This window comes from Channa argus, chromosome 21 (genome assembly GCF_033026475.1).
Source record: "Channa argus isolate prfri chromosome 21, Channa argus male v1.0, whole genome shotgun sequence".
Lineage (NCBI taxonomy): Eukaryota > Metazoa > Chordata > Actinopteri > Anabantiformes > Channidae > Channa > Channa argus.
Genome location: NC_090217.1, coordinates 18,695,076 through 18,715,350, shown reverse-complemented (window position 1 = coordinate 18,715,350; position 20,275 = coordinate 18,695,076). Strand labels below are relative to the sequence as shown.

General features: G+C 45.7%; 25 non-coding genes across 25 annotated transcripts; 9 read left to right on the top strand and 16 right to left on the bottom strand.

Annotated features, from left to right (window-relative positions):
* The first annotated feature begins 6 nt into the window (after positions 1 to 6).
* On the top strand, positions 7 to 78 carry trnae-cuc (transfer RNA glutamic acid (anticodon CUC)). Its single transcript has one exon. It is a non-coding gene; the product is annotated as a tRNA-Glu (tRNA).
* A 484-nt stretch (positions 79 to 562) lies between these two features.
* On the bottom strand, positions 563 to 644 carry trnas-uga (transfer RNA serine (anticodon UGA)). Its single transcript has one exon. It is a non-coding gene; the product is annotated as a tRNA-Ser (tRNA).
* A 533-nt stretch (positions 645 to 1,177) lies between these two features.
* trnae-cuc (transfer RNA glutamic acid (anticodon CUC)) lies at positions 1,178 to 1,249 on the top strand. The gene has a single exon. It is a non-coding gene; the product is annotated as a tRNA-Glu (tRNA).
* Positions 1,250 to 1,733: 484 nt separating this feature from the next.
* On the bottom strand, positions 1,734 to 1,815 carry trnas-cga (transfer RNA serine (anticodon CGA)). Its single transcript has one exon. It is a non-coding gene; the product is annotated as a tRNA-Ser (tRNA).
* A 1,147-nt stretch (positions 1,816 to 2,962) lies between these two features.
* trnas-cga (transfer RNA serine (anticodon CGA)) lies at positions 2,963 to 3,044 on the bottom strand. The gene has a single exon. It is a non-coding gene; the product is annotated as a tRNA-Ser (tRNA).
* Positions 3,045 to 3,163: 119 nt separating this feature from the next.
* Positions 3,164 to 3,235, top strand: trnae-cuc (transfer RNA glutamic acid (anticodon CUC)). The gene has a single exon. It is a non-coding gene; the product is annotated as a tRNA-Glu (tRNA).
* A 956-nt stretch (positions 3,236 to 4,191) lies between these two features.
* On the bottom strand, positions 4,192 to 4,273 carry trnas-uga (transfer RNA serine (anticodon UGA)). Its single transcript has one exon. It is a non-coding gene; the product is annotated as a tRNA-Ser (tRNA).
* Positions 4,274 to 5,984: 1,711 nt separating this feature from the next.
* trnas-uga (transfer RNA serine (anticodon UGA)) lies at positions 5,985 to 6,066 on the bottom strand. Its single transcript has one exon. It is a non-coding gene; the product is annotated as a tRNA-Ser (tRNA).
* A 533-nt stretch (positions 6,067 to 6,599) lies between these two features.
* trnae-cuc (transfer RNA glutamic acid (anticodon CUC)) lies at positions 6,600 to 6,671 on the top strand. The gene has a single exon. It is a non-coding gene; the product is annotated as a tRNA-Glu (tRNA).
* Positions 6,672 to 7,155: 484 nt separating this feature from the next.
* trnas-cga (transfer RNA serine (anticodon CGA)) lies at positions 7,156 to 7,237 on the bottom strand. The gene has a single exon. It is a non-coding gene; the product is annotated as a tRNA-Ser (tRNA).
* A 119-nt stretch (positions 7,238 to 7,356) lies between these two features.
* Positions 7,357 to 7,428, top strand: trnae-cuc (transfer RNA glutamic acid (anticodon CUC)). The gene has a single exon. It is a non-coding gene; the product is annotated as a tRNA-Glu (tRNA).
* Positions 7,429 to 8,384: 956 nt separating this feature from the next.
* On the bottom strand, positions 8,385 to 8,466 carry trnas-cga (transfer RNA serine (anticodon CGA)). Its single transcript has one exon. It is a non-coding gene; the product is annotated as a tRNA-Ser (tRNA).
* Positions 8,467 to 9,763: 1,297 nt separating this feature from the next.
* Positions 9,764 to 9,845, bottom strand: trnas-uga (transfer RNA serine (anticodon UGA)). Its single transcript has one exon. It is a non-coding gene; the product is annotated as a tRNA-Ser (tRNA).
* A 1,090-nt stretch (positions 9,846 to 10,935) lies between these two features.
* trnas-cga (transfer RNA serine (anticodon CGA)) lies at positions 10,936 to 11,017 on the bottom strand. The gene has a single exon. It is a non-coding gene; the product is annotated as a tRNA-Ser (tRNA).
* Positions 11,018 to 11,136: 119 nt separating this feature from the next.
* Positions 11,137 to 11,208, top strand: trnae-cuc (transfer RNA glutamic acid (anticodon CUC)). The gene has a single exon. It is a non-coding gene; the product is annotated as a tRNA-Glu (tRNA).
* Positions 11,209 to 12,314: 1,106 nt separating this feature from the next.
* On the bottom strand, positions 12,315 to 12,396 carry trnas-uga (transfer RNA serine (anticodon UGA)). The gene has a single exon. It is a non-coding gene; the product is annotated as a tRNA-Ser (tRNA).
* A 1,055-nt stretch (positions 12,397 to 13,451) lies between these two features.
* On the bottom strand, positions 13,452 to 13,533 carry trnas-cga (transfer RNA serine (anticodon CGA)). The gene has a single exon. It is a non-coding gene; the product is annotated as a tRNA-Ser (tRNA).
* A 1,297-nt stretch (positions 13,534 to 14,830) lies between these two features.
* Positions 14,831 to 14,912, bottom strand: trnas-uga (transfer RNA serine (anticodon UGA)). The gene has a single exon. It is a non-coding gene; the product is annotated as a tRNA-Ser (tRNA).
* A 534-nt stretch (positions 14,913 to 15,446) lies between these two features.
* Positions 15,447 to 15,518, top strand: trnae-cuc (transfer RNA glutamic acid (anticodon CUC)). Its single transcript has one exon. It is a non-coding gene; the product is annotated as a tRNA-Glu (tRNA).
* Positions 15,519 to 16,002: 484 nt separating this feature from the next.
* On the bottom strand, positions 16,003 to 16,084 carry trnas-cga (transfer RNA serine (anticodon CGA)). Its single transcript has one exon. It is a non-coding gene; the product is annotated as a tRNA-Ser (tRNA).
* A 119-nt stretch (positions 16,085 to 16,203) lies between these two features.
* trnae-cuc (transfer RNA glutamic acid (anticodon CUC)) lies at positions 16,204 to 16,275 on the top strand. Its single transcript has one exon. It is a non-coding gene; the product is annotated as a tRNA-Glu (tRNA).
* A 956-nt stretch (positions 16,276 to 17,231) lies between these two features.
* Positions 17,232 to 17,313, bottom strand: trnas-uga (transfer RNA serine (anticodon UGA)). The gene has a single exon. It is a non-coding gene; the product is annotated as a tRNA-Ser (tRNA).
* A 533-nt stretch (positions 17,314 to 17,846) lies between these two features.
* trnae-cuc (transfer RNA glutamic acid (anticodon CUC)) lies at positions 17,847 to 17,918 on the top strand. The gene has a single exon. It is a non-coding gene; the product is annotated as a tRNA-Glu (tRNA).
* Positions 17,919 to 18,402: 484 nt separating this feature from the next.
* trnas-cga (transfer RNA serine (anticodon CGA)) lies at positions 18,403 to 18,484 on the bottom strand. The gene has a single exon. It is a non-coding gene; the product is annotated as a tRNA-Ser (tRNA).
* Positions 18,485 to 19,781: 1,297 nt separating this feature from the next.
* Positions 19,782 to 19,863, bottom strand: trnas-uga (transfer RNA serine (anticodon UGA)). The gene has a single exon. It is a non-coding gene; the product is annotated as a tRNA-Ser (tRNA).
* Between the last annotated feature and the right edge of the window lie 412 nt (positions 19,864 to 20,275).

The window sequence follows — 20,275 nt, the reverse complement described above, 5'->3', positions numbered from 1 at the left end:
TGACTCTCCCTGATGGTCTAGTGGCTAGGATTCGGCGCTCTCACCGCCGCGGCCCGGGTTAGATTCCCGGTCAGGGAATTAGCTCATTTTGATGCCCTCCAATAACAATCTCCTGCAACTGTTTCCTCGTTCTTTTAGATTTCCTTGACATCATTCCTCACTTTGACACGCTTCAGTTGGGCTGATAAGTACAAATTCTATATGAACTGAAGATGAATAAATACACCTCTCTCAGTGTTGAAAGATGTATAGAAGGGGGCCCGCTTTTGTTGCTCCCCATCACATTTTAAAGAACAACGTACAGTTGCCAATGTAGCAGCTGGTATAAAAACGGAGGATCCCAACTTGCATACAGACCCGGCTGATGGATTGACAGTTTTGAGGGGTTTTGCTGTAATTCATTGACTAAACCTCCAAGTCATGGGAAATGATTTAGAAGGCCTACTTGGACAATGCATTGGCTAAGAATTCAGGAGCGATGTGAATGTCTGCATGCGTTATCTCCCTGGAGAAACCCATTATCACTGGAACACTGGGAAGAAAGGGCCAAAAGGGAGGCATACGTAGCTGACAGGATTCTAACCTGCGCGGGGAAACCCCAATGGATTTCAAGTCCATCGCCTTGACCACTCGGCCACAACTACTCAAAGATTTGAGATGGGTTGCTTTCCTGGGATGACTGAACTTTGACAGCGCAAATCACACATCGGCCACAATGTCAGGGAGCGTCAAGGAAGCTCCACATTAGAAATCTTGACCTAAACAGAGGGTAGACTTATTTACAGAACATGGGTCGAAACAAAAGGAGCTGTCAACCATTTTTTTTTCATTTACAGGAGGCGCAATAATTATTAGGAATTATTACTAAAGTTGCTGTTGCACTGAAAATGGAATTCAAATGAGATAACGGACTTGTTTTATAGAGAGGCCAATGAATTTGACAACAATATTTAACCTTTCAAAAGTGCAATCGTTGTATTATACATTTTGTGAATACCAAAGTTGGACCTGAGACCCCCTATACTGTAGCGGCTAGGAGTCTCGCTCAGGGAATGCTGACCGGCAGCAAGCCTCTGCTGCTTTCCAATGCGAAATAACGAGGTGTAACGACCAAATTTGTGGGAGCCTGACTACTGGGTTATATAGTTTTCATTCTCGCTCCTTACTGTCTTGACTCTCCCTGATGGTCTAGTGGCTAGGATTCGGCGCTCTCACCGCCGCGGCCCGGGTTAGATTCCCGGTCAGGGAATTAGCTCATTTTGATGCCCTCCAATAACAATCTCCTGCAACTGTTTCCTCGTTCTTTTAGATTTCCTTGACATCATTCCTCACTTTGACACGCTTCAGTTGGGCTGATAAGTACAAATTCTATATGAACTGAAGATGAATAAATACACCTCTCTCAGTGTTGAAAGATGTATAGAAGGGGGCCCGCTTTTGTTGCTCCCCATCACATTTTAAAGAACAACGTACAGTTGCCAATGTAGCAGCTGGTATAAAAACGGAGGATCCCAACTTGCATACAGACCCGGCTGATGGATTGACAGTTTTGAGGGGTTTTGCTGTAATTCATTGACTAAACCTCCAAGTCATGGGAAATGATTTAGAAGGCCTACTTGGACAATGCATTGGCTAAGAATTCAGGAGCGATGTGAATGTCTGCATGCGTTATCTCCCTGGAGAAACCCATTATCACTGGAACACTGGGAAGAAAGGGCCAAAAGGGAGGGATACGTAGCTGGCAGGATTCCAACCTGCGCGGGGAAACCCCAATGGATTTCGAGTCCATCGCCTTGACCACTCGGCCACAACTACTCAAAGACTCAAGCCGGGCTGCTTTCCAATGCGAACTAACGAGGTGTAACGACCAAACTTGTGGGAGCCTGACTACTGGGTTATATTGTTTTCATTCTCGTTCTTTCTCCTCTTGACTCTCCCTGATGGTCTAGTGGCTAGGATTCGGCGCTCTCACCGCCGCGGCCAGGATTCGATTCCCGGTCAGGGAAGTTGCTCATTTTGATGCTCTCCAATAAAAAACTCCTGCAACTGTTTCCTCGTTCTTTTAAATTTCCTTGACATCATTCCTCACTTTGACACGCTTCAGTTGGGCTGATGAGTACAAATTCTATATGTGCTGAACATGAATAAATACACCTCTCTCCATTTTGAAACATGTGTGGAAGGGGGGCCACTTTTGTTGCTCTGTAATTCACTGGCTAAACCTCCAAGTCATGGGAAATGATTTAGACGGCCTACTTGGACAATACATTGCCTAGGAATCCCACAGAGGGGTCGTGGGCTATGCAAGCAGCTCTGCACCCATATATACCCCCGACACTTTGAAGCTACGTCTTCAAATGTCAGCTCCTTCCAGAGACATTACTGCATTTACCGGCGTCTTCGTGGCTTGGAGTGTTTACATTTCTCCCACATCTGAATCCACAAAGCCATATTGTTATTGTTCATCCCCAAACTCTGCCATTTGACCCCATACTTTCAGACCATGCGCAACGTGAATGCCTGTGTGTAACACCTCCCCTTAGGAAGCAAATCCCACCTTCCACTTGAACAATGGGAAAAAAGGGTCAAAGTTAAGGCTTACGTAGTAACAGGATGTGAACCTGCGCTGGTGAACTCTTGGCCTCTAGAAAGCACGCGCCAAGTTTTTTACATGGCATCAGTCAAAAGAGACTGCGACATAAGGAGCAGGTCAACCGCTCGTTTGGATCACAACAGGAGCCAAAATTGTCATCAATCTATATTTACTTAGCTGTTGCACAGAAAACTCAAATAATACGAGATCAATAGTCACAGGCCTTGCTGCTAAAGTCCATCAGGAACATTATTTGTTTTTGCCGCTTAATTCAGCTCAGGAGCGTTGGGAATGTCTGCATGTGTTATCTCCCTGGAGAAACCCATTATCACTGGAACACTGGGAAGAAAGGGCCAAAAGGGAGGGATACGTAGCTGGCAGGATTCCAACCTGCGCGGGGAAACCCCAATGGATTTCGAGTCCATCGCCTTGACCACTCGGCCACAACTACTCAAAGACTCAAGCCGGGCTGCTTTCCAATGCGAAATAACGAGGTGTAACGACCAAACTTGTGGGAGCCTGACTACTGGGTTATATTGTTTTCATTCTCGTTCTTTCTTCTCTTGACTCTCCCTGATGGTCTAGTGGCTAGGATTCGGCGCTCTCACCGCCGAGGCCCGGGTTCGATTCCCGGTCAGGGAATTTGCTCATTTTGATGCTCTCCAATAACAATCTCCTGCAACTGTTTCCTCGTTCTTTTAGATTTCCTTGACATCATTCCTCACTTTGACACGCTTCAGTTGGGCTGATGAGTACAAATTCTATATGTGCTGAACATGAATAAATACACCTCTCTCCATTTTGAAACATGTGTGGAAGGGGGGCCACTTTTGTTGCTCTGTAATTCACTGGCTAAACCTCCAAGTCATGGGAAATGATTTAGACGGCCTACTTGGACAATGCATTGCCTAGGAATCCCACAGAGGGGTCGTGGGCTATGCAAGCAGCTCTGCACCCATATATACCCCCGACACTTTGAAGCTACGTCTTCAAATGTCAGCTCCTTCCAGAGACATTACTGCATTTACCGGCGTCCTCGTGGCTTGGAGTGTTTACATTTCTCCCACATCTGAATCCACAAAGCCATATTGTTATTGTTCATCCCCAAACTCTGCCATTTGACCCCATATTTTCAGACAATGCGCTACGTGAATGCCTGTGTGTAACACCTCCCCTTAGGAAGCAAATCCCACCTTCCACTTGAACAATGGGAAAAAAGGGTCAAAGTTAAGGCTTACGTAGTAACAGGATGTGAACCTGCGCTGGTGAACTCTTGGCCTCTAGAAAGCACGCACCAAGTTTTTTACATGGCATCAGTCAAAAGAGACTGCGACATAAGGAGCAGGTCAACCGCTCGTTTGGATCACAACAGGAGCCAAAATTGTCATCAATCTATATTTACTTAGTTGTTGCACAGAAAACTCAAATAATACGAGATCAATAGTCACAGGCCTTGCTGCTAAAGTCCATCAGGAACATTATTTGTTTTTGCCGCTTAATTCAGCTCAGGTGCGTTGGAAATGTCTGCACGTGTTATCTCCCTGGAGAAACCCATTATCACTGGAACACTGGGAAGAAAGGGCCAAAAGGGAGGCATACGTAGCTGACAGGATTCGAACCTGCGCGGGGAAACCCCAATGGATTTCAAGTCCATCGCCTTGACCACTCGCCCACAACTACTCAAAGATTTGAGATGGGTTGCTTTCCTGGGATGACTGAACTTTGACAGCGCAAATCACACATCGGCCACAATGTCAGGGAGCGTCAAGGAAGCTCCACATTAGAAATCTTGACCTAAACAGAGGGTAGACTTATTTACAGAACATGGGTCGAAACAAAAGGAGCTGTCAACCATTTTTTTTTCATTTACAGGAGGCGCAATAATTATTAGGAATTATTACTAAAGTTGCTGTTGCACTGAAAATGGAATTCAAATGAGATAACGGACTTGTTTTATAGAGAGGCCAATGAATTTGACAACAATATTTAACCTTTCAAAAGTGCAATCGTTGTATTATACATTTTGTGAATACCAAAGTTGGACCTGAGACCCCCTATGCTGTAGCGGCTAGGTGTCTCGCTCAGGGAATGCTGACCGGCAGCAAGCCTCTGCTGCTTTCAAATGCGAAATAACGAGGTGTAACGACCAAATTTGTGGGAGCCTGACTACTGGGTTATATAGTTTTCATTCTCGTTCTTTCTCCTCTTGACTCTCCCTGATGGTCTAGTGGCTAGGATTCGGCGCTCTCACCGCCGCGGCCAGGATTCGATTCCCGGTCAGGGAAGTTGCTCATTTTGATGCTCTCCAATAACAATCTCCTGCAACTGTTTCCTCGTTCTTTTAGATTTCCTTGACATCATTCCTCACTTTGAAACGCTTCAGTTGGGCTGATGAGTACAAATTCTATATGTGCTGAACATGAATAAATACACCTCTCTCCATTTTGAAACATGTGTGGAAGGGGGGCCACTTTTGTTGCTCTGTAATTCACTGGCTAAACCTCCAAGTCATGGGAAATGATTTAGACGGCCTACTTGGACAATGCATTGCCTAGGAATCCCACAGAGGGGTCGTGGGCTATGCAAGCAGCTCTGCACCCATATATACCCCCGACACTTTGAAGCTACGTCTTCAAATGTCAGCTCCTTCCAGAGATATTACTGCATTTACCGGCGTCCTCGTGGCTTAGAGTGTTTACATTTCTCCCACATCTGAATCCACAAAGCCATATTGTTATTGTTCATCCCCAAACTCTGCCATTTGACCACATACTTTCAGACCATGCGCTACGTGAATGCGTGTGTGTAGCACCTCCCCTTAGGAAGCAAATCCCACCTTCCACTTGAACAATGGGAAAAAAGGGTCAAAGTTAAGGCTTACGTAGTAACAGGATGTGAACCTGCGCTGGTAATCTCCAGTGCACGTCGAGTCTATGGGGTTGAGCACGGGGACAAAACTGCTTCCAACGGGAACATAGGATGCTGTCCCGGAACTGTTGGACTTTGACATATGAAGCCTCTAAGCGGGGATGACGTCAAGCACCGTCAAAGACAGTCCACATGTGAACTCTTGGCCGAAAGAATGCGCCAAGTTTTTTACATGGCATCAGTCAAAAGAGACTGCGACATAAGGAGCAGGTCAACCGCTCGTTTGGATCACAACAGGAGCCAAAATTGTCATCAATCTATATTTACTTAGCTGTTGCACAGAAAACTCAAATAATACGAGATCAATAGTCACAGGCCTTGCTGCTAAAGTCCATCAGGAACATTATTTGTTTTTGCCGCTTAATTCAGCTCAGGTGCGTTGGAAATGTCTGCACGTGTTATCTCCCTGGAGAAACCCATTATCACTGGAACACTGGGAAGAAAGGGCCAAAAGGGAGGCATACGTAGCTGACAGGATTCTAACCTGCGCGGGGAAACCCCAATGGATTTCAAGTCCATCGCCTTGACCACTCGGCCACAACTACTCAAAGATTTGAGATGGGTTGCTTTCCTGGGATGACTGAACTTTGACAGCGCAAATCACACATCGGCCACAATGTCAGGGAGCGTCAAGGAAGCTCCACATTAGAAATCTTGACCTAAACAGAGGGTAGACTTATTTACAGAACATGGGTCGAAACAAAAGGAGCTGTCAACCATTTTTTTTTCATTTACAGGAGGCGCAATAATTATTAGGAATTATTACTAAAGTTGCTGTTGCACTGAAAATGGAATTCAAATGAGATAACGGACTTGTTTTATAGAGAGGCCAATGAATTTGACAACAATATTTAACCTTTCAAAAGTGCAATCGTTGTATTATACATTTTGTGAATACCAAAGTTGGACCTGAGACCCCCTATACTGTAGCGGCTAGGAGTCTCGCTCAGGGAATGCTGACCGGCAGCAAGCCTCTGCTGCTTTCAAATGCGAAATAACGAGGTGTAACGACCAAATTTGTGGGAGCCTGACTACTGGGTTATATAGTTTTCATTCTCGCTCCTTCCCTTCTTGACTCTCCCTGATGGTCTAGTGGCTAGGATTCGGCGCTCTCACCGCCGCGGCCCGGGTTCGATTCCCGGTCAGGGAATTAGATCACATTGATGCTCTCCAATAACAATCTCCTGCAACTGTTTCCTTGTGCTTTTAGATCTCCATCACATCATTCCACACTTTGACACACTTCAGTTGGGCTGATAAGTACAAATTCTATATGAACTGAAGATGAATAAATACACCTCTCTCAATGTTGAAAGATGTATAGAAGGGGGCCCGCTTTTGTTGCTCCCCATCACATTTTAAAGAACAACGTACAGTTGCCAATGTAGCAGCTGGTATAAAAACGGAGGATCCCAACTTGCATACAGACCCGGCTGATGGATTGACAGTTTTGAGGGGTTTTGCTGTAATTCATTGACTAAACCTCCAAGTCATGGGAAATGATTTAGAAGGCATACTTGGACAATGCATTGGCCAGGAATTCAGGAGCGTTGGGAATGTCTGCATGCGTTATCTCCCTGAAGAAACCCATTATCACTGGAACACTGGGAAGAAAGGGCCAAAAGGGAGGCATACGTAGCTGACAGGATTCGAACCTGCGCGGGGAAACCCCAATGGATTTCGAGTCCATCGCCTTGACCACTCGGCCACAACTACTCAAAGACTCAAGCCGGGCTGCTTTCCAATGCGAAATAACGAGGTGTAACGACCAAACTTGTGGGAGCCTGACTACTGGGTTATATTGTTTTCATTCTCATTCTTTCTCCTCTTGACTCTCCCTGATGGTCTAGTGGCTAGGATTTGGCGCTCTCACCGCCGTGGCCCGGTTTCGATTCCCGGTCAGGGAAGTTGCTCATTTTGATGCTCTCCAATAACAATCTCCTGCAACTGTTTCCTCGTTCTTTTAGATTTCTTTGACATCATTCCTCACTTTGACACGCTTCAGTTGGGCTGATGAGTACAAATTCTTTATGTACTGAAGATGAATAAATACACCTCTCTCAATGTTGAACCATGTGTGGAAGGGGGGCCACTTTTGTTGCTCTGTAATTCACTGGCTAAACCTCCAAGTCATGGGAAATGATTTAGACGGCCTACTTGGACAATGCATTGCCTAGGAATCCCACAGAGGGGTCGTGGGCTATGCAAGCAGCTCTGCACCCATATATACCCCCGACACTTTGAAGCTACGTCTTCAAATGTCAGCTCCTTCCAGAGACATTACTGCATTTACCGACGTCCTCGTGGCTTTGAGTGTTTACATTTCTCCCACATCTGAATCCACAAAGCCATATTGTTATTGTTCATCCCCAAACTCTGCCATTTGACCCCATACTTTCAGACCATGCGCAACGTGAATGCCTGTGTGTAACACCTCCCCTTAGGAAGCAAATCCCACCTTCCACTTGAACAATGGGAAAAAAGGGTCAAAGTTAAGGCTTACGTAGTAACAGGATGTGAACCTGCGCTGGTGAACTCTTGGCCTCTAGAAAGCACGCGCCAAGTTTTTTACATGGCATCAGTCAAAAGAGACTGCGACATAAGGAGCAGGTCAACCGCTCGTTTGGATCACAACAGGAGCCAAAATTGTCATCAATCTATATTTACTTAGCTGTTGCACAGAAAACTCAAATAATACGAGATCAATAGTCACAGGCCTTGCTGCTAAAGTCCATCAGGAACATTATTTGTTTTTGCCGCTTAATTCAGCTCAGGAGCGTTGGGAATGTCTGCATGCGTTATCTCCCTGGAGAAACCCATTATCACTGGAACACTGGGAAGAAAGGGCCAAAAGGGAGGGATACGTAGCTGGCAGGATTCCAACCTGGGCGGGGAAACCCCAATGGATTTCGAGTCCATCGCCTTGACCACTCGGCCACAACTACTCAAAGACTCAAGCCGGGCTGCTTTCCAATGCGAAATAACGAGGTGTAACGACCAAATTTGTGGGAGCCTGACTACTGGGTTATATAGTTTTCATTCTCGTTCTTTCTCCTCTTGACTCTCCCTGATGGTCTAGTGGCTAGGATTCGGCGCTCTCACCGCCGCGGCCAGGATTCGATTCCCGGTCAGGGAAGTTGCTCATTTTGATGCTCTCCAATAACAATCTCCTGCAACTGTTTCCTCGTTCTTTTAGATTTCCTTGACATCATTCCTCACTTTGACACGCTTCAGTTGGGCTGATGAGTACAAATTCTATATGTGCTGAACATGAATAAATACACCTCTCTCCATTTTGAAACATGTGTGGAAGGGGGGCCACTTTTGTTGCTCTGTAATTCACTGGCTAAACCTCCAAGTCATGGGAAATGATTTAGACGGCCTACTTGGACAATGCATTGCCTAGGAATCCCACAGAGGGGTCGTGGGCTATGCAAGCAGCTCTGCACCCATATATACCCCCGACACTTTGAAGCTACGTCTTCAAATGTCAGCTCCTTCCAGAGACATTACTGCATTTACCGGCGTCCTCGTGGCTTGGAGTGTTTACATTTCTCCCACATCTGAATCCACAAAGCCATATTGTTATTGTTCATCCCCAAACTCTGCCATTTGACCCCATACTTTCAGACCATGCGCTACGTGAATGCCTGTGTGTAACACCTCCCCTTAGGAAGCAAATCCCACCTTCCACTTGAACAATGGGAAAAAAGGGTCAAAGTTAAGGCTTACATAGTAACAGGATGTGAACCTGCGCTGGTAATCTCCAGTGCACGTCGAGTCTATGGGGTTGAGCACAGGGACCAAACTGCATCCAACGGGAACATAGGATGCTGTCCCGGAACAGTTGGACGTTTACATATGAAGCCTCTAAGCGGGGATGACGTCAAGCACCGTCAAAGACAGTCCACATGTGAACTCTTGGCCGAAAGAATGCGCCAAGTTTTTTACATGGCATCAGTCAAAAGAGACTGCGACATAAGGAGCAGGTCAACCGCTCGTTTGGATCACAACAGGAGCCAAAATTGTCATCAATCTATATTTACTTAGCTGTTGCACAGAAAACTCAAATAATACGAGATCAATAGTCACAGGCCTTGCTGCTAAAGTCCATCAGGAACATTATTTGTTTTTGCCGCTTAATTCAGCTCAGGTGCGTTGGAAATGTCTGCACGTGTTATCTCCCTGGAGAAACCCATTATCACTGGAACACTGGGAAGAAAGGGCCAAAAGGGAGGCGTACGTAGCTGACAGGATTCGAACCTGCGCGGGGAAACCCCAATGGATTTCAAGTCCATCGCCTTGACCACTCGGCCACAACTACTCAAAGATTGGAAGTGGGCTGCTTTCCTGGGATGACTGAACTTTGACAGCGTAAATCACACATCGGCCACAATGTCAGGGAGCGTCAAGGAAGCTCCACATTAGAAATCTTGACCTAAACAGAGGGTAGACTTATTTACAGAACATGGGTCGAAACAAAAGGAGCTGTCAACCTTTTTTTTTTTCATTTACAGGAGGCGCAATAATTATTAGGAATTATTACTAAAGTTGCTGTTGCACTGAAAATGGAATTCAAATGAGATAACGGACTTGTTTTATAGAGAGGCCAATGAATTTGACAACAATATTTAACTTTTCAAAAGTGCAATCGTTGTATTATACATTTTGTGAATACCAAAGTTGGACCTGAGACCCCCTATACTGTAGCGGCTAGGAGTCTCGCTCAGGGAATGCTGACCGGCAGCAAGCCTCTGCTGCTTTCCAATGCGAAATAACGAGGTGTAACGACCAAATTTGTGGGAGCCTGACTACTGGGTTATATAGTTTTCATTCTCGCTCCTTCCCGTCTTGACTCTCCCTGATGGTCTAGTGGCTAGGATTCGGCGCTCTCACCGCCGCGGCCGGGGTTCGATTCCCGGTCAGGGAATTAGATCACATTGATGCTCTCCAATAACAATCTCCTGCAACTGTTTCCTTGTGCTTTTAGATCTCCATCACATCATTCCACACTTTGACACACTTCAGTTGGGCTGATAAGTACAAATTCTATATGAACTGAAGATGAATAAATACACCTCTCTCAATGTTGAAAGATGTATAGAAGGGGGCCCGCTTTTTTTGCTCCCCATCACATTTTAAAGAACAACGTACAGTTGCCAATGTAGCAGCTGGTATAAAAACGGAGGATCCCAACTTGCATACAGACCCGGCTGATGGATTGACAGTTTTGAGGGGTTTTGCTGTAATTCATTGACTAAACCTCCAAGTCATGGGAAATGATTTAGAAGGCCTACTTGGACAATGCATTGGCTAGGAATTCAGGAGCGTTGGGAATGTCTGCATGCGTTATCTCCCTGAAGAAACCCATTATCACTGGAACACTGGGAAGAAAGGGCCAAAAGGGAGGGATACGTAGCTGGCAGGATTCCAACCTGTGCGGGGAAACCCCAATGGATTTCGAGTCCATCGCCTTGACCACTCGGCCACAACTACTCAAAGACTCAAGCCGGGCTGCTTTCCAATGCGAAATAACGAGGTGTAACGACCAAACTTGTGGGAGCCTGACTACTGGGTTATATTGTTTTCATTCTCGTTCTTTCTCCTCTTGACTCTCCCTGATGGTCTAGTGGCTAGGATTCGGCGCTCTCAACGCCGCGGCCCTGGTTCGATTCCCGGTCAGGGAATTTGCTGATTTTGATGCCCTCCAATAACAATCTCCTGCAACTGTTTCCTCGTTCTTTTAGATTTCCTTGACATCATTCCTCACTTTGACACGCTTCAGTTGGGCTGATGAGTACAAATTCTATATGTACTGAACATGAATAAATTCACCTCTCTCAATTTTGAAACATGTGTGGAAGGGGGGCCACTTTTGTTGCTCTGTAATTCACTGGCTAAACCTCCAAGTCATGGGAAATGATTTAGACGGCCTACTTGGACAATGCATTGCCTAGGAATCCCACAGAGGGGTCGTGGGCTATGCAAGCAGCTCTGCACCCATATATACCCCCGACACTTTGAAGCTACGTCTTCAAATGTCAGCTCCTTCCAGAGACATTACTGCATTTACCGGCGTCCTCGTGGCTTGGAGTGTTTACATTTCTCCCACATCTGAATCCACAAAGCCATATTGTTATTGTTCATCCCCAAACTCTGCCATTTGACCCCATACTTTCAGACCATGCGCTACGTGAATGCCTGTGTGTAGCACCTCCCCTTAGGAAGCAAATCCCACCTTCCACTTGAACAATGGGAAAAAAGGGTCAAAGTTAAGGCTTACGTAGTAACAGGATGTGAACCTGCGCTGGTAATCTCCAGTGCACGTCGAGTCTATGGGGTTGAGCACGGGGACCAAACTGCATCCAACGGGAACATAGGATGCTGTCCCGGAACAGTTGGACTTTGACATATGAAGCCTCTAAGCGGGGATGACGTCAAGCACCGTCAAAGACAGTCCACATGTGAACTCTTGGCCGAAAGAACGCGCCAAGTTTTTTACATGGCATCAGTCAAAAGAGACTGCGACATAAGGAGCAGGTCAACCGCTCGTTTGGATCACAACAGGAGCCAAAATTGTCATCAATCTATATTTACTTAGCTGTTGCACAGAAAACTCAAATAATACGAGATCAATAGTCACAGGCCTTGCTGCTAAAGTCCATCAGGAACATTATTTGTTTTTGCCGCTTAATTCAGCTCAGGTGCGTTGGAAATGTCTGCACGTGTTATCTCCCTGGAGAAACCTATTATCACTGGAACACTGGGAAGAAAGGGCCAAAAGGGAGGCATACGTAGCTGACAGGATTCTAACCTGCGTGGGGAAACCCCAATGGATTTCAAGTCCATCGCCTTGACCACTCGCCCACAACTACTCAAAGATTTGAGATGGGTTGCTTTCCTGGGATGACTGAACTTTGACAGCGCAAATCACACATCGGCCACAATGTCAGGGAGCGTCAAGGAAGCTCCACATTAGAAATCTTGACCTAAACAGAGGGTAGACTTATTTACAGAACATGGGTCGAAACAAAAGGAGCTGTCAACCATTTTTTTTTCATTTACAGGAGGCCCAATAATTATTAGGAATTATTACTAAAGTTGCTGTTGCAGTGAAAATGGAATTCAAATGAGATAACGGACTTGTTTTATAGAGAGGCCAATGAATTTGACAACAATATTTAACCTTTCAAAAGTGCAATCGTTGTATTATACATTTTGTGAATACCAAAGTTGGACCTGAGACCCCCTATGCTGTAGCGGCTAGGTGTCTCGCTCAGGGAATGCTGACCGGCAGCAAGCCTCTGCTGCTTTCAAATGCGAAATAACGTCGTGGGCTATGCAAGCAGCTCTGCACCCATATATACCCCCGACACTTTGAAGCTACGTTTTCAAATGTCAACTCCTTCCAGAGACATTACTGCATTTACCGGCGTCCTCGTGGCTTGGAGTGTTTACATTTCTCCCACATCTGAATCCACAAAGCCATATTGTTATTGTTCATCCCCAAACTCTGCCACATTCCACACTTTGACACACTTCAGTTGGGCTGATAAGTACAAATTCTATATGAACTGAAGATGAATAAATACACCTCTCTCAATGTTGAAAGATGTATAGAAGGGGGCCCGCTTTTGTTGCTCCCCATCACATTTTAAAGAACAACGTACAGTTGCCAATGTAGCAGCTGGTATAAAAACGGAGGATCCCAACTTGCATACAGACCCGGCTGATGGATTGACAGTTTTGAGGGGTTTTGCTGTAATTCATTGACTAAACCTCCAAGTCATGGGAAATGATTTAGAAGGCCTACTTGGACAATGCATTGGCTAGGAATTCAGGAGCGTTGGGAATGTCTGCATGCGTTATCTCCCTGGAGAAACCCATTATCACTGGAACACTGGGAAGAAAGGGCCAAAAGGGAGGGATACGTAGCTGGCAGGATTCCAACCTGTGCGGGGAAACCCCAATGGATTTCGAGTCCATCGCCTTGACCACTCGGCCACAACTACTCAAAGACTCAAGCCGGGCTGCTTTCCAATGCGAAATAACGAGGTGTAACGACCAAACTTGTGGGAGCCTGACTACTGGGTTATATTGTTTTCATTCTCGTTCTTTCTCCTCTTGACTCTCCCTGATGGTCTAGTGGCTAGGATTCGGCGCTCTCACCGCCGCGGCCAGGATTCGATTCCCGGTCAGGGAAGTTGCTCATTTTGATGCTCTCCAATAACAATCTCCTGCAACTGTTTCCTCGTTCTTTTAGATTTCCTTGACATCATTCCTCACTTTGACACGCTTCAGTTGGGCTGATGAGTACAAATTCTATATGTGCTGAACATGAATAAATACACCTCTCTCCATTTTGAAACATGTGTGGAAGGGGGGCCACTTTTGTTGCTCTGTAATTCACTGGCTAAACCTCCAAGTCATGGGAAATGATTTAGACGGCCTACTTGGACAATGCATTGCCTAGGAATCCGACAGAGGGGTCGTGGGCTATGCAAGCAGCTCTGCACCCATATATACCCCCGACACTTTGAAGCTACGTTTTCAAATGTCAACTCCTTCCAGAGACATTACTGCATTTACCGGCGTCCTCGTGGCTTGGAGTGTTTACATTTCTCCCACATCTGAATCCACAAAGCCATATTGTTATTGTTCATCCCCAAACTCTGCCATTTGACCCCATACTTTCAGACCATGCGCTATGTGAATGCCTGTGTGTAACACCTCCCCTTATGAAGCAAATCCCACCTTCCACTTGAACAATGGGAAAAAAGGGTCAAAGTTAAGGCTTACGTAGTAACAGGATGTGAACCTGCGCTGGTAATCTCCAGTGCACGTCGAGTCTATGGGGTTGAGCACGGGGACCAAACTGCATCCAACGGGAACATAGGATGCTGTCCCGGAACAGTTGGACTTTGACATATGAAGCCTCTAAGCGGGGATGACGTCAAGCACCGTCAAAGACAGTCCACATGTGAACTCTTGGCCGAAAGAACGCGCCAAGTTTTTTACATGGCATCAGTCAAAAGAGACTGCGACATAAGGAGCAGGTCAACCGCTCGTTTGGATCACAACAGGAGCCAAAATTGTCATCAATCTATATTTACTTAGCTGTTGCACAGAAAACTCAAATAATACGAGATCAATAGTCACAGGCCTTGCTGCTAAAGTCCATCAGGAACATTATTTGTTTTTGCCGCTTAATTCAGCTCAGGTGCGTTGGAAATGTCTGCACGTGTTATCTCCCTGGAGAAACCTATTATCACTGGAACACTGGGAAGAAAGGGCCAAAAGGGAGGCATACGTAGCTGACAGGATTCGAACCTGCGCGGGGAAACCCCAATGGATTTCAAGTCCATCGCCTTGACCACTCGGCCACAACTACTCAAAGATTGGAAGTGGGCTGCTTTCCTGGGATGACTGAACTTTGACAGCGTAAATCACACATCGGCCACAATGTCAGGGAGCGTCAAGGAAGCTCCACATTAGAAATCTTGACCTAAACAGAGGGTAGACTTATTTACAGAACATGGGTCGAAACAAAATGAGCTGTCAACCATTTTTTTTTTCATTTACAGGAGGCGCAATAATTATTAGGAATTATTACTAAAGTTGCTGTTGCACTGAAAATGGAATTCAAATGAGATAACGGACTTGTTTTATAGAGAGGCCAATGAATTTGACAACAATATTTAACTTTTCAAAAGTGCAATCGTTGTATTATACATTTTGTGAATACCAAAGTTGGACCTGAGACCCCCTATACTGTAGCGGCTAGGAGTCTCGCTCAGGGAATGCTGACCGGCAGCAAGCCTCTGCTGCTTTCCAATGCGAAATAACGAGTTGTAACGACCAAATTTGTGGGAGCCTGACTACTGGGTTATATAGTTTTCATTCTCGCTCCTTCCCGTCTTGACTCTCCCTGATGGTCTAGTGGCTAGGATTCGGCGCTCTCAGCGCCGCGGCCCGGGTTCGATTCCCGGTCAGGGAATTAGATCACATTGATGCTCTCCAATAACAATCTCCTGCAACTGTTTCCTTGTGCTTTTAGATCTCCATCACATCATTCCACACTTTGACACACTTCAGTTGGGCTGATAAGTACAAATTCTATATGAACTGAAGATGAATAAATACACCTCTCTCAATGTTGAAAGATGTATAGAAGGGGGCCCGCTTTTGTTGCTCCCTATCACATTTTAAAGAACAACGTACAGTTGCCAATGTAGCAGCTGGTATAAAAACGGAGGATCCCAACTTGCATACAGACCCGGCTGATGGATTGACAGTTTTGAGGGGTTTTGCTGTAATTCATTGACTAAACCTCCAAGTCATGGGAAATGATTTAGAAGGCCTACTTGGACAATGCATTGGCTAGGAATTCAGGAGCGTTGGGAATGTCTGCATGCGTTATCTCCCTGGAGAAACCCATTATCACTGGAACACTGGGAAGAAAGGGCCAAAAGGGAGGCGTACGTAGCTGGCAGGATTCCAACCTGCGCGGGGAAACCCCAATGGATTTCGAGTCCATCGCCTTGACCACTCGGCCACAACTACTCAAAAACTCAAGCCGGGCTGCTTTCCAATGCGAAATAACGAGGTGTAACGACCAAACTTGTGGGAGCCTGACTACTGGGTTATATTGTTTTCATTCTCGTTCTTTCTCCTCTTGACTCTCCCTGATGGTCTAGTGGCTAGGATTCGGCGCTCTCACCGCCGCGGCCCGGTTTCGATTCCCGGTCAGGGAATTTGCTCATTTTGATGCTCTCCAATAACAATCTCTTGCAACTGTTTCCTCGTTCTTTTAGATTTCCTTGACATCATTCCTCACTTTGACACGCTTCAGTTGGGCTGATGAGTACAAATTCTATATGTACTGAAGATGAATAAATACACCTCTCTCAATGTTGAACCATGTGTGGAAGGGGGGCCACTTTTGTTGCTCTGTAATTCACTGGCTAAACCTCCAAGTCATGGGAAATGATTTAGACGGCCTACGTGGACAATGCATTGCCTAGGAATCCCACAGAGGGGTCGTGGGCTATGCAAGCAGCTCTGCACCCGTATATACCCCCGACACTATGAAGCTACGTCTTCAAATGTCAGCTCCTTCCAGAGACATTACTGCATTTACCGACGTCCTCGTGGCTTGGAGTGTTTACATTTCTCCCACATCTGAATCCACAAAGCCATATTGTTATTGTTCATCCCCAAACTCTGCCATTTGACCCCATACTTTCAGACCATGCGCTACGTGAATGCCTGTGTGTAACACCTCCCCTTAGGAAGCAAATCCCACCTTCCACTTGAACAATGGGAAAAAAGGGTCAAAGTTAAGGTTTACGTAGTAACAGAATGTGAACCTGCGCTGGTGAACTCTTGGCCTCTAGAAAGCACGCGCCAAGTTTTTTACATGGCATCAGTCAAAAGAGACTGCGACATAAGGAGCAGGTCAACCGCTCGTTTGGATCACAACAGGAGCCAAAATTGTCATCAATCTATATTTACTTAGCTGTTGCACAGAAAACTCAAATAATACGAGATCAATAGTCACAGGCCTTGCTGCTAAAGTCCATCAGGAACATTATTTGTTTTTGCCGCTTAATTCAGCTCAGGTGCGTTGGAAATGTCTGCACGTGTTATCTCCCTGGAGAAACCCATTATCACTGGAACACTGGGAAGAAAGGGCCAAAAGGGAGGCGTACGTAGCTGACAGGATTCTAACCTGCGCGGGGAAACCCCAATGGATTTCAAGTCCATCGCCTTGACCACTCGGCCACAACTACTCAAAGATTGGAGGTGGGCTGCTTTCCTGGGATGACTGAACTTTACAGCGTAAATCACACATCGGCCACAATGTCAGGGAGCGTCAAGGAAGCTCCACATTAGAAATCTTGACCTAAACAGAGGGTAGACTTATTTACAGAACATGGGTCGAAACAAAAGGAGCTGTCAACCATTTTTTTTTTCATTTACAGGAGGCGCAATAATTATTAGGAATTATTACTAAAGTTGCTGTTGCACTGAAAATGGAATTCAAATGAGATAACGGACTTGTTTTATAGAGAGGCCAATGAATTTGACAACAATATTTAACCTTTCAAAAGTGCAATCGTTGTATTATACATTTTGTGAATACCAAAGTTGGACCTGAGACCCCCTATACTGTAGCGGCTAGGAGTCTCGCTCAGGGAATGCTGACCGGCAGCAAGCCTCTGCTGCTTTCCAATGCGAAATAACGAGGTGTAAGGACCAAATTTGTGGGAGCCTGACTACTGGGTTATATAGTTTTCATTCTCGCTCCTTCACTTCTTGACTCTCCCTGATGGTCTAGTGGCTAGGATTCGGCGCTCTCACCGCCGCGGCCCGGGTTCGATTCCCGGTCAGGGAGTTAGATCACATTGATGCTCTCCAATAACAATCTCCTGCAACTGTTTCCTTGTGCTTTTAGATCTCCATCACATCATTCCACACTTTGACACACTTCAGTTGGGCTGATAAGTACAAATTCTATATGAACTGAAGATGAATAAATACACCTCTCTCAATGTTGAAAGATGTATAGAAGGGGGCCCGGTTTTGTTGCTCCCCATCACATTTTAAAGAACAACGTACAGTTGCCAATATAGCAGCTGGTATAAAAACGGAGGATCCCAACTTGCATACAGACCCGGCTGATGGATTGACAGTTTTGAGGGGTTTTGCTGTAATACATTGACTAAACCTCCAAGTCATGGGAAACGATTAAGAAGGCCTACTTGGACAATGCATTGGCTAGGAATTCAGGAGCGTTGGGAATGTCTGCATGCGTTATCTCCCTGGAGTAACCTATTTTCACTGGAACACTGGGAAGAAAGGGCCAAAATGGAGGCATACGTAGCTGACAGGATTCGAACCTGCGCGGGGAAACCCCAATGGATTTCGAGTCCATCGCCTTGACCACTAGGCCACAACTACTCAAACACTCAAGCCGGGCTGCTTTCCAATGCGAAATAACGAGGTGTAACGACCAAACTTGTGGGAGCCTGACTACTGGGTTATATTGTTTTCATTCTCGTTCTTTCTCCTCTTGTTTCTCCCTAATGGTCTAGTGGCTAGGATTCGGCGCTCTCACCGCCGCGGCCAGGATTCAATACCCGGTCAGGGAAGTTGCTCATTTTGATGCTCTCCAATAACAATCTCCTGCAACTGTTTCCTCGTTCTTTTAGATTTCCTTGACATCATTCCTCACTTTGACACGCTTCAGTTGGGCTGATGAGTACAAATTCTATATGTACTGAAGATGAATAAATACACCTCTCTCAATGTTGAACCATGTGTGGAAGGGGGGCCACTTTTGTTGCTCTGTAATTCACTGGCTAAACCTCCAAGTCATGGGAAATGATTTAGACGGCCTACTTGGACAATGCATTGCCTAGGAATCCGACAGAGGGGTCGTGGGCTATGCAAGCAGCTCTGCACCCATATATACCCCCGACACTTTGAAGCTACGTCTTCAAATGTCAACTCCTTCCAGAGACATTACTGCATTTACCGGCGTCCTCGTGGCTTGGAGTGTTTACATTTCTCCCACATCTGAATCCACAAAGCCATATTGTTATTGTTCATCCCCAAACTCTGCCATTTGACCCCATACTTTCAGACCATGCGCTATGTGAATGCCTGTGTGTAACACCTCCCCTTATGAAGCAAATCCCACCTTCCACTTGAACAATGGGAAAAAAGGGTCAAAGTTAAGGCTTACGTAGTAACAGGATGTGAACCTGCGCTGGTAATCTCCAGTGCACGTCGAGTCTATGGGGTTGAGCACGGGGACCAAACTGCATCCAACGGGAACATAGGATGCTGTCCCGGAACAGTTGGACTTTGACATATGAAGCCTCTAAGCGGGGATGACGTCAAGCACCGTCAAAGACAGTCCACATGTGAACTCTTGGCCGAAAGAACGCGCCAAGTTTTTTACATGGCATCAGTCAAAAGAGACTGCGACATAAGGAGCAGGTCAACCGCTCGTTTGGATCACAACAGGAGCCAAAATTGTCATCAATCTATATTTACTTAGCTGTTGCACAGAAAACTCAAATAATACGAGATCAATAGTCACAGGCCTTGCTGCTAAAGTCCATCAGGAACATTATTTGTTTTTGCCGCTTAATTCAGCTCAGGTGCGTTTGAAATGTCTGCACGTGTTATCTCCCTGGAGAAACCTATTATCACTGGAACACTGGGAAGAAAGGCCCAAAAGTCAGGCATACGTAGCTGACAGGATTCGAACCTGCGCGGGGAAACCCCAATGGATTTCAAGTCCATCGCCTTGACCACTCGGCCACAACTACTCAAAGATTTGAGGTGGGCTGCTTTCCTGGGATGACTGAACTTTGACAGCGTAAATCACACGTCGGCCACAATGTCAGGGAGCGTCAAGGAAGCTCCACATTAGAAATCTTGACCTAAACAGAGGGTAGACTTATTTACAGAACATGGGTCGAAACAAAAGGAGCTGTCAACCATTTTTTTTTCATTTACAGGAGGCGCAATAATTATTAGGAATTATTACTAAAGTTGCTGTTGCACTGAAAATGGAATTCAAATGAGATAACGGACTTGTTTTATAGAGAGGCCAATGAATTTGACAACAATATTTAACCTTTCAAAAGTGCAATCGTTGTATTATACATTTTGTGAATACCAAAGTTGGACCTGAGACCCCCTATACTGTAGCGGCTAGGAGTCTCGCTCAGGGAATGC